Here is a 14,082-nt window from a genome sequence, read left to right as displayed (position 1 = left end):
TAGCGTTACGGAGATGTTTAACAAACTCAAGTGGCAGACTCTGCAAGAGAGGGAGGCGCTCTGCATCGCGGTGTAGCTTGCTCGCCAGGTTTCGAGAGGGTGCGTTTCTGGATGAGGTATCGAATATATTGCTTCCCCATACTTATACCTCCCGAGGAGATCACGAATGTAAAATTAGAGAGATTAGAGCGCGCACGGAGGCTTTCAGACAGTCGTTCTTCCCGCGAACCATACGCGACTGGAACAGGAAGGGGAGGTAATGACAGTGGCACGTAAAGTGCCCTCCGCCACACACCGTTGGGTGGCTTGCGGAGTATAAATGAAGATGTAGATGTAGAACTGTCTGTCCAGTCCTGGACTGTCTGTTCGCGATATTCTAATTTGTGTCTGTGTCTGGTCGTTTGCAACAGCGATGTGTAAGGAAGGACCTCCAGACGTACATACCTCCTATCTTTTCTACACAAGTACCACATATTATGATTCTTGCGTCCCGTTTTGGAAGTTTTGACTCTAGAATTCGTTTGTTGTAACATAGTTCACGGCCATTTACATCTTGTTTTCATTTCTGTGAGAGATCTATGACCGAGTGAAGTGACGCAGTGGTTAGCACACTAGACTCGCATTCGGGAGGACGATGGTTCGATCCGGATTTAGGTTTCCGGTGATTTTCATACATCGCTACACGCAAATGCTGGGATGGTTCCATTGAAAGGCACGGCCGATTTCCTCATTCTACAGCCAATCTATAGTATGTGAAATGCCACGACTACAGAAGGAGAACAGATACGTCAGTGACCCGTTGGACAATTCATAATTTTGTGAAAAAATGGAGCATGAGTGTCATTTGAACACCGATCTCACACTTTGCAGCCCAACACCATAACTACACAATCTCGACGTGTGGTGCTTGTAATTCGCTCCAGGTTGTACTTATTGAGCTTGGACGGTTCACTGTTTCTATTTAGCTTCTTTTTCCGCAGTTCAGCACACCTTCTTCCTGTTTTCATGCTTGATCTGCATTCAGTTTTTGACGGCTCTGGGCCATCTTACAACTAAATCTGAGAGGGGGTATGATTGGGAGTTTCCCTTTCCAGTATCGCGACGGGTTGTTGTCAGAATGCTGTGAGCCTTAAACCGCTCTCTGAGTCAATAAAGAGCGGCAAAAAAATAAAAATAAAAATAAAAAATGAAGGTGAGGGAAGAAGATATAGACATGACCAAAAATTTTCTGATTAAGGGCGTTGCTGCAGCGTATATGCGACGTAGTGCGATTCCGATGCGGGTATATAATCACCGACATGTAGGCAAGGGATTAATGCGGGATTCGTACCTTTCCAACGGTAAATGGGGAAACGTGAAATATGGCGACGTTTTTACCAGACTCCTCGAAACGCGACCAGCATGCTGTTATTCTTTTCTTGGCTGCTCCAGTACAAACACTGGTAGACAGCCATCGGAGAATGGAACGTGTGTATGGTGCAGCATGTCTGTCAGAAACCACCGTTATGGAACTGTGTGCCAAATTCCGTGCTAGTCGTGGGTCGACACAAGACGCCTGTCGATCTAGGAGGCCGTGAACCACATCGAGACGAACAATTCGATGTAGGACTCTATGGTCTATCAAACCAGGAAACACCCTCAAACTGTGCTGCATAAGCAGTCGATAAAATGATGTACGTAATGGACAAAATTCTTAAAACGGATAAAATATTGACTTCAATATAGTTATCAAGTTTCTGAATAAGATCTTCATTTTTCGTATTGTGTACCTGTGTGTGTGCGAGAGAGAGAGAGAGAGAGAGAGAGAGAGAGAGAGAGAGAGAGAGAATGAGTGTAAGTGTACGTATATATATGTGTGTTCCTGTATGTGCGGGAGACGCGCATTCAGGTGGAGAGCTACATACCGCTAACGACTCTTTAATGTCACGGTAATTACGTAGTGTACTTGTTCAGTTGACTGTCAGTCATACTTTTCGTTGGGAGAATGACAGGTGCGGGATCAATGAGTATTACTGCACGCCGAATTTATTTGTCGACAACTGTTGTAAAGCGAAATTGTTTTCGCTAGCTTTGCTAACTCCTCATGAAAACTTTACGATCACCATTACTATTATAGGCAAGGAAATTACGCTACTAAAAATTCATAGCCCAACTTTATGAGCATTTTCTTTCACCCGTTGTGTTACTGCGCTTTTACAGTTGTTATAAATTTAGGTAAAAGTCTACGTTTTTCCAGTGTACTTTGACGCAGTTCAAAGTTTGGTAAACAAACATTTACATCTATCACTTGTTTGAGGTAGTATGTTGGCAGTAAAACTTATGACTTTTCAAGTGAATTTGAATATATACGTGATTCGTCTCTTCTTCAGTACCGATAATAATGTCAGTGCTTCCAGGCGCATATGAGTCCTCTGCAGTGACCATATCCATAGTTGAAGATGAACGATACACATGTAGTTGCCCTCACGACCCGGACATAATAGGAGAGAGGAAGATAGACAGACTCGACACATTGTTATTGTACGACGTACAGTACTGCACTCATCAAACAAAAAGAAATTGAGAAGGACCGAAAATAGGGAAGAAAACGATACAACAGGAAAATGCGCACTTTGGTCATTCAGTCAAATATATTTTGACCACCACAAATAAGTAACTTTTACACCTTCCCTTCACTGTACTCAAACAAAGCTCCAACTGAAGACGATTGAATGAGTAAGCAGTCTGCATTTTCCAAGTCTTTCTACTCTTTTTCTACCTAAATGGACGAGTTACCTTACCCAAAGTAAGGGCACAGTATCCAATTATGGAGCTTCAGAGTCTGTTTTGAGTTAAACTTATAAGAACGTCATGTTTAAATGGATGGTACGCTGTGACGCTTCTTGAACAGGTCTTGAGAAGAGGAAGTGGATTATTGAATAAAAACTTAGGATTCTACATGAGAAAGACTTACTGCTGTTCATATGCTTCGTAACGAACAAATTCCAAGAAACGCAGTCATGCTGGTTAATAACTCCCTGATAGTTAAACCAAATTTCCTTGCTAATGTGGCGTTCGCTGTGTAATTCAGTGGTTTAGTATTTAACTAATTTGTAAATGAAAATGATAATCTTATTTTGTTACACTGAGTAGTTACTAAATAATTTTTCTCCCGGCTAAAGATTTGGTCAAGTTGCTAAAGAACTCCAAGTTAACGTCGTGTTAAAGTGTTGTCTGTAAGTTGTGTGTGACTAAATCACAGTTCATACAACAGATTCTATACAACTATTGATTATGATGGAAACAGTTATCTTTAGCAAAATGATCATTACAACCACCGAATATCAGCGGTGCTATGAGCACTGTTTTTAAAGAACCAATCTGATTCAAATTATTTTCATTAAAATGAGTTCGGGACCACTGGTGCACATTTAGTTTTACACATTGGATTACCTTCGGCATTTATGTCTGCAGAGCTGCGTCGTTTGAATTTTCCGCTGAGATAATTGTTAAGATGGTGGCAGACAACTGATAGAGACTTTCTATTGTTAGAGCAAATAGGATAAGTATTTGAAATGCTTATTAAACTTTACTTTTGTATTGTGCACTATTTAGACTTCATCAAGCAAACATTTGATTTTTTTCTAAGGAAAAAACAGACAAAAAAACGCGATACAAATCGCTATCATCAATGGTTGCTCTCCTTGCAGCGGAAAGAAATAATTAAAACAGATCATGCTTACTGAGAGAGGAATTAAAGTTACAAATAATTATTCACTCATATTTATAATAATAATGAAATCTATTCCCAAGTAATAATTAACAAATAATTATAATTTCTTAACAGACCTCAGTTTGATGTGCGTCCGCAACCTACAAAAGTCAACCAACAAAAGGTAAAAGCAAAGGAAGACGAACGCAGATCATAAAAGGAATTTACAATTATCATTGTCTTTGTATGATAAACATCGATATATCCAATTACATCATAAAATATTATATAAATAATTAATATTTATCATCGTTTTCACTGTTTTTCATATATCGAATAGATAATGTTTATAGCTGTTAGAGGCATAATTTCCTCTCGTCGCACTGTAGCTAAAATTTCTCTCGTGGATATTACACTAACATTTTTTTAAATTTTGTTTCTGGACAAAAAATTGTTTGGGGTGGCGAATGTAAATGTGACACCATGTAAAGTGTCTTCCGACACGTACTGTACACTGACTTGCTGAGTGTTTTTGCACGTGCGCCGGGCGCGGTGGTCTCGCGGTTCTAGGCGCTTCAGTCGGCTGTCAGCCGTGCTAGCATGCGGAGCTGCTCCGCTCTCGGCGGTGTTTACTTCCGCGTCGCGATGTTTGTGTATATCGAGTCCAGTACTAACGTATACCATGGTGCACTCGTACCGCCGTGCAACGATCAAAGTAACGTTTCAGGCCGAACATCCACAACCCAGAGCTTTCGAAGTCGAACAGTTCCGACGTGAGGATCTACGTTTGAACCCCCAGGACGTAATCGGCATACATTTTTCCATCACTGGAAGTGTTGTCTACATCAAGATGTCGACGGAGGAAATTTGCAATGACATAATTCACCGTCATGCCACCGGACTGAAATTTAAACACTCTGATGGACACATGGGTGCTGTGACGGTCGCCCATGCTGGATTCGGTCTCCGGACATTGCGGGTGTTTGAGCTCCGAATGCTTACACCGCCGTTTAATATAGACGCCGTTACGTGAAGAGACCCAGGCTTCGACGGTCACGTCCTTACCCATCACCTACGCCAATGTTGCACAGGTCCCCGTCGTACCAATCTCGATTGCGCCAGCAGCATCGGCAACGCCACCCGCCGCAGCACAACGCGCCGAGGACACAAGCACGGCGTCACCTCCAGTGCTCGCTTCAGGACCGTCCGGTTTGCAGACCGAAACCGATGTTCCTGTTGGAACCATGGACGTCGACCTCGGTGTCGTGCCGACGTCTGCCTTTGTCCAGACGGGTTCGGCGTCAGACGACGGGCGACCACATTCTGATTCAGAAGGCCACATCAGAAAACAGCGGTCGCCTCGCAAACATAGGAAACGACGACGAGCGCCTTCCGATGACGCCCTTTCTCAGACGGCCCCACGAGATGTCGACCTGATGTCTGACGGTGATCTCCCACATTGCGTCCAGTCACGCGATGTGGCAGCAACAGGCGCCCCTCCTGTGACGCCTACTCTCCCAGCCAGGGACGTGTCCTCGTCGTTGTCAACGAATGATGACGGCGATCCCCCTGCCACTCATGTTGCGGAATCCACAACACCCGTTCCGGAAGTACGTGACCGTCACATGTCCACGTCGTCAGCTTCCTGGGCCGATGACGTTGAAGAAGAAGTGGAACAGACTGCCAGCGTGTCTGCACAGGAGTCCACCTCGGCGACACTGGGGCTGGCTCCCCGCCAGTAATTATCACCACGGCGGGACCACCGGCGGGTCTCCACCTGCCGGCTACATCTACCGCACGTTCTGCAAATACTGAGGGTGGCCGTACACAGCAATATTGTATCGCCACGATGAATCTTGCCACCATTAGTGCCCCATCCCATAAACTGGCCATATTCAGAGACACTATTTACTCTGCGGATGTGGATATAGCACTCTTACAGGAGGTGTTTGTGGCTGACTTCCTAGTTCCCACCGGATACAACGCCCATGTTTCCCCCCCATCCGATACCGGTAGCGGCGTCGCCATCCTGCTACGCGACGGACTCCCTGCAGAGGACGTCATCTACCTCCCCACTGCGCGAGGTATGGCCCTCACACTGTTCGGCGTGCGTATTTTTAATATCTACGCTCCGTCCGGCACTGGCCGCCGTCATGACTGACAAACTTTTTTTGCCGAAAGCGTCACACCCCTCTTCACCGGTCCGCAGGACGATTTGGTACTCAGTGGGGATTTTAACTCGACACAAGAGCCCGCGGACCAACTTCCGCGACATTCCCCTTGTGCATCTCTCTCAGTGGTCATCGACCGTCTACGAGTTGTTGACACTTGGAAGAAGCTTCACGGAATTCAACCGGGCTATACATTCCACACCTCTCACTCGTCAAGCCGCATAGATCGCATCTACGTTACCCACTCCCTTGCTGATGGCACACGTCATGCGGGAGTCTGGCCCTTGGCCTTTTCAGACCATGATGCGTACCTCTGTGACATCACTCTCGCCCGACAGCAAGTGTGGCATAGTCGTGGTCTGTGGAAACTCAATGTCGCTCACCTGACCTCCTCAGACTGTCGCCGTGTGGTCGAAGAAGCGTGGGCACGCTGCCACCATCGTCGAGAAGCCTATGATTCCACCTTCTCATGGTGGCTCTCCTGTGCAAAGCCGACCCTCAGGAAGACTCTGATGAGTTATGGGAAGGCATGGTAAACTAATACCCTGCAATTCTACTACACCATTCTACGTGACTGTACGACGATGCCTTTCTCGCCAGCCCGGCAGTCGATGGTCCATCACACGAAGGCGCAGATCTCCTTGATCACGCGGCGTAACTTGGAAGGCACTGTAGTCCGTTCTCGAGCTTCTAATCGAATCCCTCAAGAACGTCCGTCGATGTATCACCTCCTTCAGGAAAGACAACGACGACGACGAGCTCTGATCCAAGTCCTCACTGATGTGGAAGGGCGCCGGCACGACACCCAACAAAGCATCGGTCGTGCTCTCCATGCTTATTTTGCCGGGCTCTACGCAGCCGTACCGCATTCTGCATCACTGGTCACAGAAGTCGCTCAGCTTACTATGAACACTCTTCCGGAGGATGCAGTGCATGACCTCCAAGACGACGTAACCACAGATGAAGTGGAGATGCTATCAAGGCGGGTTCCGATAACAGATCTCCTGGACCTGACGGTATACCTATCGAATTTTATAAAAATTTTCACTATTTGTTGGCTTCCACGTGGACGGCAATCGCACAAGAGCTGATGTCACTGATGACAGTGGTCCCGAGCGCCTTTCTAGAAGGAATTATTATCCCCGTACATAAACCGCTCGGGTTATCGAGAAAATATTCACACGGCTACTGGCATCGCGACTCAAGAAGGTCGCACGTTACGTCGCATCCTGCGACCAGACTTCCCTAGGAGGCGACAACAACATCCGTACGGCACTTTGCCGTTACAGAGACATGATAGCATTAGCGCATCATCAGCGTCTCCCTGGCGCCTTGGCTTCACTGGACTTTAGCCAGGCTTTCGACCGTGTTGACCACTTCTATTTACGGACAGTTCTTCAGCATATGGGTTTTCCTGGCGGTATTGTCACAGTGGTTATGCGCCTGTTGAGTAGTGCAACCTCTAAAATCATGTACAATGGTCGTCTTACACCGTCCCTGGTCATCGCACGATCTGTACGACAAGGATGCCCTCTTTCCACGATTTTGTATGCTTTCGCCTTGGAACCCCTGCTCCAGGGCATGCGCCAACGTTTGGAAGGCATGGCTGTGCAAGGCCACCGTTTTTGTTGTACAGCCTACGCAGACGACATAGTACTATATCTGCGTAGTGAAGATGAAGTACGAGCAGCATTGACATGGGTAGCGACTTACGGAGAAGCGTCAGGGAGCTGCCTCAACGTGTCAAAATCGAAGGTCCTGCTCATTGGTGAGGGCTTGCCGGAGAGATGCGCTGCCCCCCTTAGTGTCGCCGCCACCATACGGTGTCTTGGACTTGATTTCACAGCAGACCTGCGCCGCTCAGCTACTATCAATGGTAGACGCTTGCTACAGACAATCAGAGCAAATCTCGCAGACCACCGGCTACGAGCTCTCGACGTTATCCAACGCGCGCAATACGTGAACATGTATCATGCTTCCCGTATACCACACGTGGCTCAAGTACTACCAGTCACAAATCTCCTGGCTTTCGGCTCCTTCGTCATCTCGGGGATGTTATTCAAGGTGCTATGAATCCCTTGCACTGCCACGAGATCGTGGCGGGGTGGGACTCATCCACGTGCCGACTCGTGTCAAGGCACTATACGTCAGCTCCCAACTAAAACTTTGGCATCGTTGCCCGCAGAGCCTTACTAGCCTCCTGCTTCACAACTTTGCACCGGCCTCCTTGTCCGCCCCAGTACTGGTATCGACCATTCCAACCCCCTTTTATTACATCCAACGATTTTTCCTGGAGTTCAGTTATATCTACCGGTCCATACCACTTACACGTTTGTACCTCATGAAAATAGTCTCCGAATTGTTACAACAGTGCCGCCCGTCCAACCCCACCGAACGTAAGTATCCACAGTACGTGTGGCGACACATATGGAAGGCGATCCATGCGCGTTTTCTCGAATCAGACGTTCAATCAGCGTGGTACATCACCGTGAATGGCAAACAAGTTAACCGAGATCGTCTGCACCGCATTCATCTCGCCGATTCATCCTTCTGCACCCACTGTGAAGTGGATGACACGGATGACCACCGGTTCCACTGTGGCACAGCGCTAGACGTCTGGACACTTGCGCGGCGAATTTTGGCTTTTCTTACTCACCAGACACCGACTCAGATCGACGTCCGCATGGTTTTGTATCCCGATAAGACTTTCTACCCCTCCGCCAAAACTAACTCTGTGAATTGGATCTGTGGCCACACGATCCGCTATCTTTTTACTTCTGGCGACAAGTCTACGCTAGGATATTGGACTTATCTCAACGAACGACTCTGCGTCCTGATACGCAACCCACGCTATAAACAATATTTTTCCAATTTCTTACGGAGCACTTTCGATGACCTACCTAGTAGCTGGAACGTCCAAGCCCTGAGAAGCTGAAAACTGTATAAACCGAACCGAACTGAATAGATCTGCTACCCAGAACCCACGCCTACGCCATGAGAAGACACGTTTGGACGAGCTGGCATGCTGTAGGCGGATACACTTCAGGAGCTCCTGTAAGAACTGTACTTTAACTACAAGTCGCACGACGACTTAAAAAGCTTTTCCTTATTTATTCCTCATAATTTGTTCTTAAAGGAAAAAGAAATTTGATTTTGGCTTTGAGAAACTTTTCTTGTTCCAAAAGATTGCTTCTTCGCCAACAAGACGAAGGAGATTCATTTTTGTTTATTGGACGGAGAAACCAGTAGAATTGGAGTCTTTGTTTTCTTTTGAAAAAAAAACTTTTCCTTATTTATTCCTCACAATTTGTTCTTAAAGGAAAAAGAAATTTGAGTTTGAAAAAAAAAAAAAAAAAAAAGCCTCTCAGTCCGGAGCCGCGCGACTGCTACGGTCGCAGGTTCGAATCCCGCCTCGGGCATGGATGTGTGTGATGTCCTTAGGTTAGTTAGATTTAAGTAGTTCTAAGTTCTAGGGGACTGATGACCACAGATGTTAAGTCCCATAGTGCTCAGAGCCATTTGAACCATTTTTTTTTGCACGTGCAGAATCGAGCGTAATGAACTTTATGAATGTTTTAAACACGCCAAAATCTATATTTTAATCGTTTCTGTTTATCTGGCAGTATTTTTTGAGTAATTTAGTTGGTTTTTCGTTAGTTGTTGAAGTGAGCGGTAGTACTTCGGACCGTTACCGAGCTGCTGTGTAGCCTTACGAAACAGATTAATTCTTTTATACCATAGTCAGTTGTTAACTTTTTTCCGTAGGATTCTGTCTGAATCCACACAATATTTATCTGGAAACGTACATGATATTCGCTAGGAGTACTGCACAATCGCTTTATTGTTCACGAAATAAGAACCCAACAGCTGATAAACCAATGACTTTATTTGGCGCGTTTCGCGGGAACCCATCATCAGATTGTGCAAACCAGAAATACATAACAAATAAGAGAAGATGTATAGAAATAACACACAAGAGAAAGAAACTACAAGAATCGCCAACATTAAATAGCTGAAATGCAAACCATGAACATACTGGTAGTGAGATGTATAAGGGCAGTATGTATCAAACAAAGCTGTCATGGCAGACTAACAGACGAGCTAGAACGCAATAAACAGAAAGAAAATTTAACGCAGCATAGGGCGGTGATTAATATAAAAGTAGTGGCATGTTGCGATGAAAGGGCAATGTTGTCTCTCTTTTTTTTAATTTTCATAGGAAATGTATACAAAATTAAACATTTACAAAGTGTTACAAACTGTGAATAATGAAATGAACAATGAACAGAAACTTACTGCTGTGTACATAGTTCCACGTTGTCAGCGCGTACACAACTTTCGCAATAGAGCGCACCCCGCTAAGCACAACAGCGCAGGCGCAGCGCTCGTCCGCCTCTGCACTACGAGATGGCGCTGTCTTAGAAACGGACCAAATTCTTCATCCGGCGATCCGCGTATTAGTATGTAACGCAGCCAATGAGATTGCTGCTAACGTAGAACCTTTTCTCCTCTCGGATCACACTCGCGCAGTGATACCTGAACGCTCGAGGAATTATAACGAGAGTACAGACCTGCGATTAGTCAGTCTGCATTAGTCTGCATTAGTATGTAGTCAAGTTTCAGTCTGCGCCTAATACGATTATCATATTCCTGTACATAGCCATGAAGAGAAATGTATATACACTTTGTCAAGTATCAGAGATATGTGAGAATAAGATTAACTTACCAAGACCAAAGGAACTTCAGATTGTCAATTGTAAACAGCATCCAAAATCAAGTTACGTAATGTCTATATTTTTTATTATTTTAATAAATCTGTGTGAAAATTAATCAAGTTCTGTTTAAAGTTGGTCACCATCAATCTGCTACTCTAAGCGTGCAAGTGGCATTTCTATCGTCTGTCCTAACGGCAGAAGATAAACACGCCACGATAAGACCACGAGACATATTGCTGACACTCGCCTACTTCGTTAGAGCGACAAGTCAAATAATCTGATGGTGTGTGTACCGAAGGTCTTACAGTACGCACACCACACTTACGGTTATATAAATAATACCCTCTAAAGTGACAAAGTTGTAAACTGACAGACAGCAAAATAAAAATTCCAAAACGGTTACATAAATCCAAACTTTCATACAAAATTACATTTTTGAACGAGTGTAGGAAAACAATTTAAAAATGTACAATAAAACAGAAAAAATAAAAGCAAACGTAAGATAGGGCAAGAACTCAAACCATGGCAAGATTAGGTGAGGGAGATCGTGAAAGTAAAATTCGTTGAAAGATAAAGTACATAATGTAATAGTAAGAGACCGTAGAAATGCACAGGAAAATACAGGATGTAATACAATATCCAAAAGCATTAGACTAAGCGGTAACGAGAAACTATACGGTGTATGAGAATTAATTGTTGTAATATTAGATGCCAAGGGCGCCGGGGACTGGAGCCGTCAAGAAATAGGTATAACAGAGATAAGTATGGGAAACAACTTCATGGAGAAAGAGATGTTAAGACTCTGACAATACATGTGAGAATTTTGATTTCTAGATCCAGTCATAATTACAATATACAGGAACCTATGCATGCTGACGCGTGTTTTTCATTTCCGACAAATTACGCATGCTGAGAAAGGTTAAGTGCATGCTCAAATTAAGAAAGGGAACGACATCCTGAGAACGTACTGCACGAGGAAAAGAACAAAAGTCTTTGATGTCCTCCCTGGAAGTACGGATGCGATACTCCTGGAAGTCAGTGTCAAAATGACGAAATAATAAGTTCATCAAGATCTTATAAACGTCAGAACGAAAAACTCCCGCTATCTTAGAAATCGCTTTAATAGTCCTCTCTGTATAGGCTCTCTAGTCAGAAATACTAAGAAACTAACATCGTCACATTAAACAAGAGTAGTATGTATCTGCGTGTCATAGATGCAGCAGTATTCCACAGGAGGTGAAAATTCGACATACGTAGTTTTGCTGACGTGGCCAAGAGCTACGAGCACGCGCCACAGCAATAGGTGACTATATTTTTAATTCAATTTTTTATACATTTTATAAACTTACAGATGTGAAACAGTAGCCTCCAGTTAGATGACAGCTGCCAAGGTGTCAGCCGAAATATCATGGCAGTTAGTCGACACTGTTGCTGTTGTGGCCTTCACTCCTACGACTGGTTTGATGCAGCTCTCCATGCTACTTTGTCCTTTGCAGATCTCTTCACCTCCGAGTAACTACTGCAACCTACATCGTTCTGAATCTGCTTGCGGTATTCATCTCTTGGTCTTCCTCTACGATTTTTACCCCACACACTTCCCTCCAGTACTAAATTGGTGATCTCTTGATGTCTCAGTATCTGCCCTGTCAACGGATCCCTTCTTCTAGTCATGCCACAGATTTCCTGTCTCCCCTGTCCTACTCAGTACCGCCTCTTTATTTATGTGATCTACCCACTTAATCTTCAACATTCTTTTGTAGCACAGTATCTCAAAACCCCTTCTATTTTCTTGTTGTCTAAACTGTTTATCGTCGATGTTTCATTTCCATACACGGCTACTAAAACTAAACTCCTCCCGAACAGGCCACGAAGGCCCAAGGGTGCCTACCGGCCCCGTGTCATCCTCAGCCTATAGGCGTCACTGGATGCGGATATGGAGGGGCATGTGGTCAGCGCACTACTGTCCCGGACGTACACTACTGGCCATTAAAATTGCTACACCACGAAGAAATGCAGATGATAACCGGGTGTTCATTGGACAAATAATTATACTAGAACTGACATGTGATTACATTTTCACGCAATTTGGGTGCATAGATCCTGCGAAATCAGTACCCAGAACAACCACCTCTTGCCGCAATAACGGCCTTGATACGCCTGGGCATTGAGTCAAACAGAGCTTGGATGGCGTGTACAGGTACAGCTGCCCATGCAGCTTCAACACGATGCCACAGTTCATAAGAGTAGTGACTGGCGTATTGTGACGAGCCAGTTGCTCGACCACCATTGTCCACACGTTTTCAGTTGGTGAGAGATCTGGAGAATGTGCTGGCCAGGGCAGCAGTCGAACATTTTCTGTATCCAGAAAGGCCCGTACAGGACCTGCAACATGCGGTCGTGCGTTATCCTGCTGAAATGTAGGGTTTCGCAGGGATCGAATGAAGGGTAGAGCCACGGGTCGTGACACATATGAAATGTAACGTCCACTGTTCGAAGTGCCGTCAATGCGAACAAGAGGTGACCGAGACGTGTAACCAATGGCACCCCATACCATCACGCCAGGTGATACGCCAGTATGGCGATGATGAATACACGCTGCCAATGTGCGTTCACCGAGATGTCGCCAAACACGAATGCGACCATTATGATGCTGTAAACAGAACCTGGATTCATCCGAAAAAATGACGTTTTGCCATTCGTGCACCCAGGTTCGTCGTTGAGTACACCATCGCGGGCGCTCCTGTCTGTGATTCAGCGTCAAGGGTAACCGCAGCCATGATCTCCGAGCTGATAGTCCATGCTGTTGCAAACGTCATCGAACTGTTCGTGCAGATGGTTGTTGTCTTGCATACGTCCCCATCTGTTGACGCAGGGATCGAGACGTGGCGGCACGATCCGTTACAGCCACGCGGATAAGATGCCTGTCATCTAGACTGCTAGTGATACGAGGCCGTTGGGATCCAGAGCGGCGTTCCGTATTACCCTCCTGAGCCCACCGATTCCATATTCTGCTAACAGTCATTGGATCTCGACCAACGCGAGCAACAATGTCGCGATACGATAAACCGCAATCGCAATAGGCTACAATCCGACCTTTATCAAAGTCTGAAACGTGATGGTACGCATTCCTCCTTCTTACACGAGGCATCACAACAATATTTCACCAGGCAACGCCGGTCAAATGCTGTTTGTGTATGAGAAATCAGTTGGGAACTTCCCACGTGTCAGCACGTTGTTGGTGTCGCCACCGGCGCCAACCTTGTGTGAATGCTCTGAAAAGCTAATCATTTTCATATCACAGCATCTTCATCCTGTCGGTTAAATTTTGCGTCTATAGCACGTCATCTTCGTGGTGTAGCAGTTTTAATGGCCAGTAGTGTATGTCGGTTTCCGAGACCAGACCCGCTACTTCTCAAGCAAGTAGCTCCTCAGTTTGCCTCATAAGGGCTGAGTCTACCCCGTTTGCCAACAGTGCTCGGCAGACCGGATGGTCACCACCACAAGT

Source organism: Schistocerca serialis, chromosome 8 (assembly GCF_023864345.2).
Source record: "Schistocerca serialis cubense isolate TAMUIC-IGC-003099 chromosome 8, iqSchSeri2.2, whole genome shotgun sequence".
NCBI lineage: Eukaryota > Metazoa > Arthropoda > Insecta > Orthoptera > Acrididae > Schistocerca > Schistocerca serialis.
Note: the sequence above shows the minus strand (reverse complement) of the source record.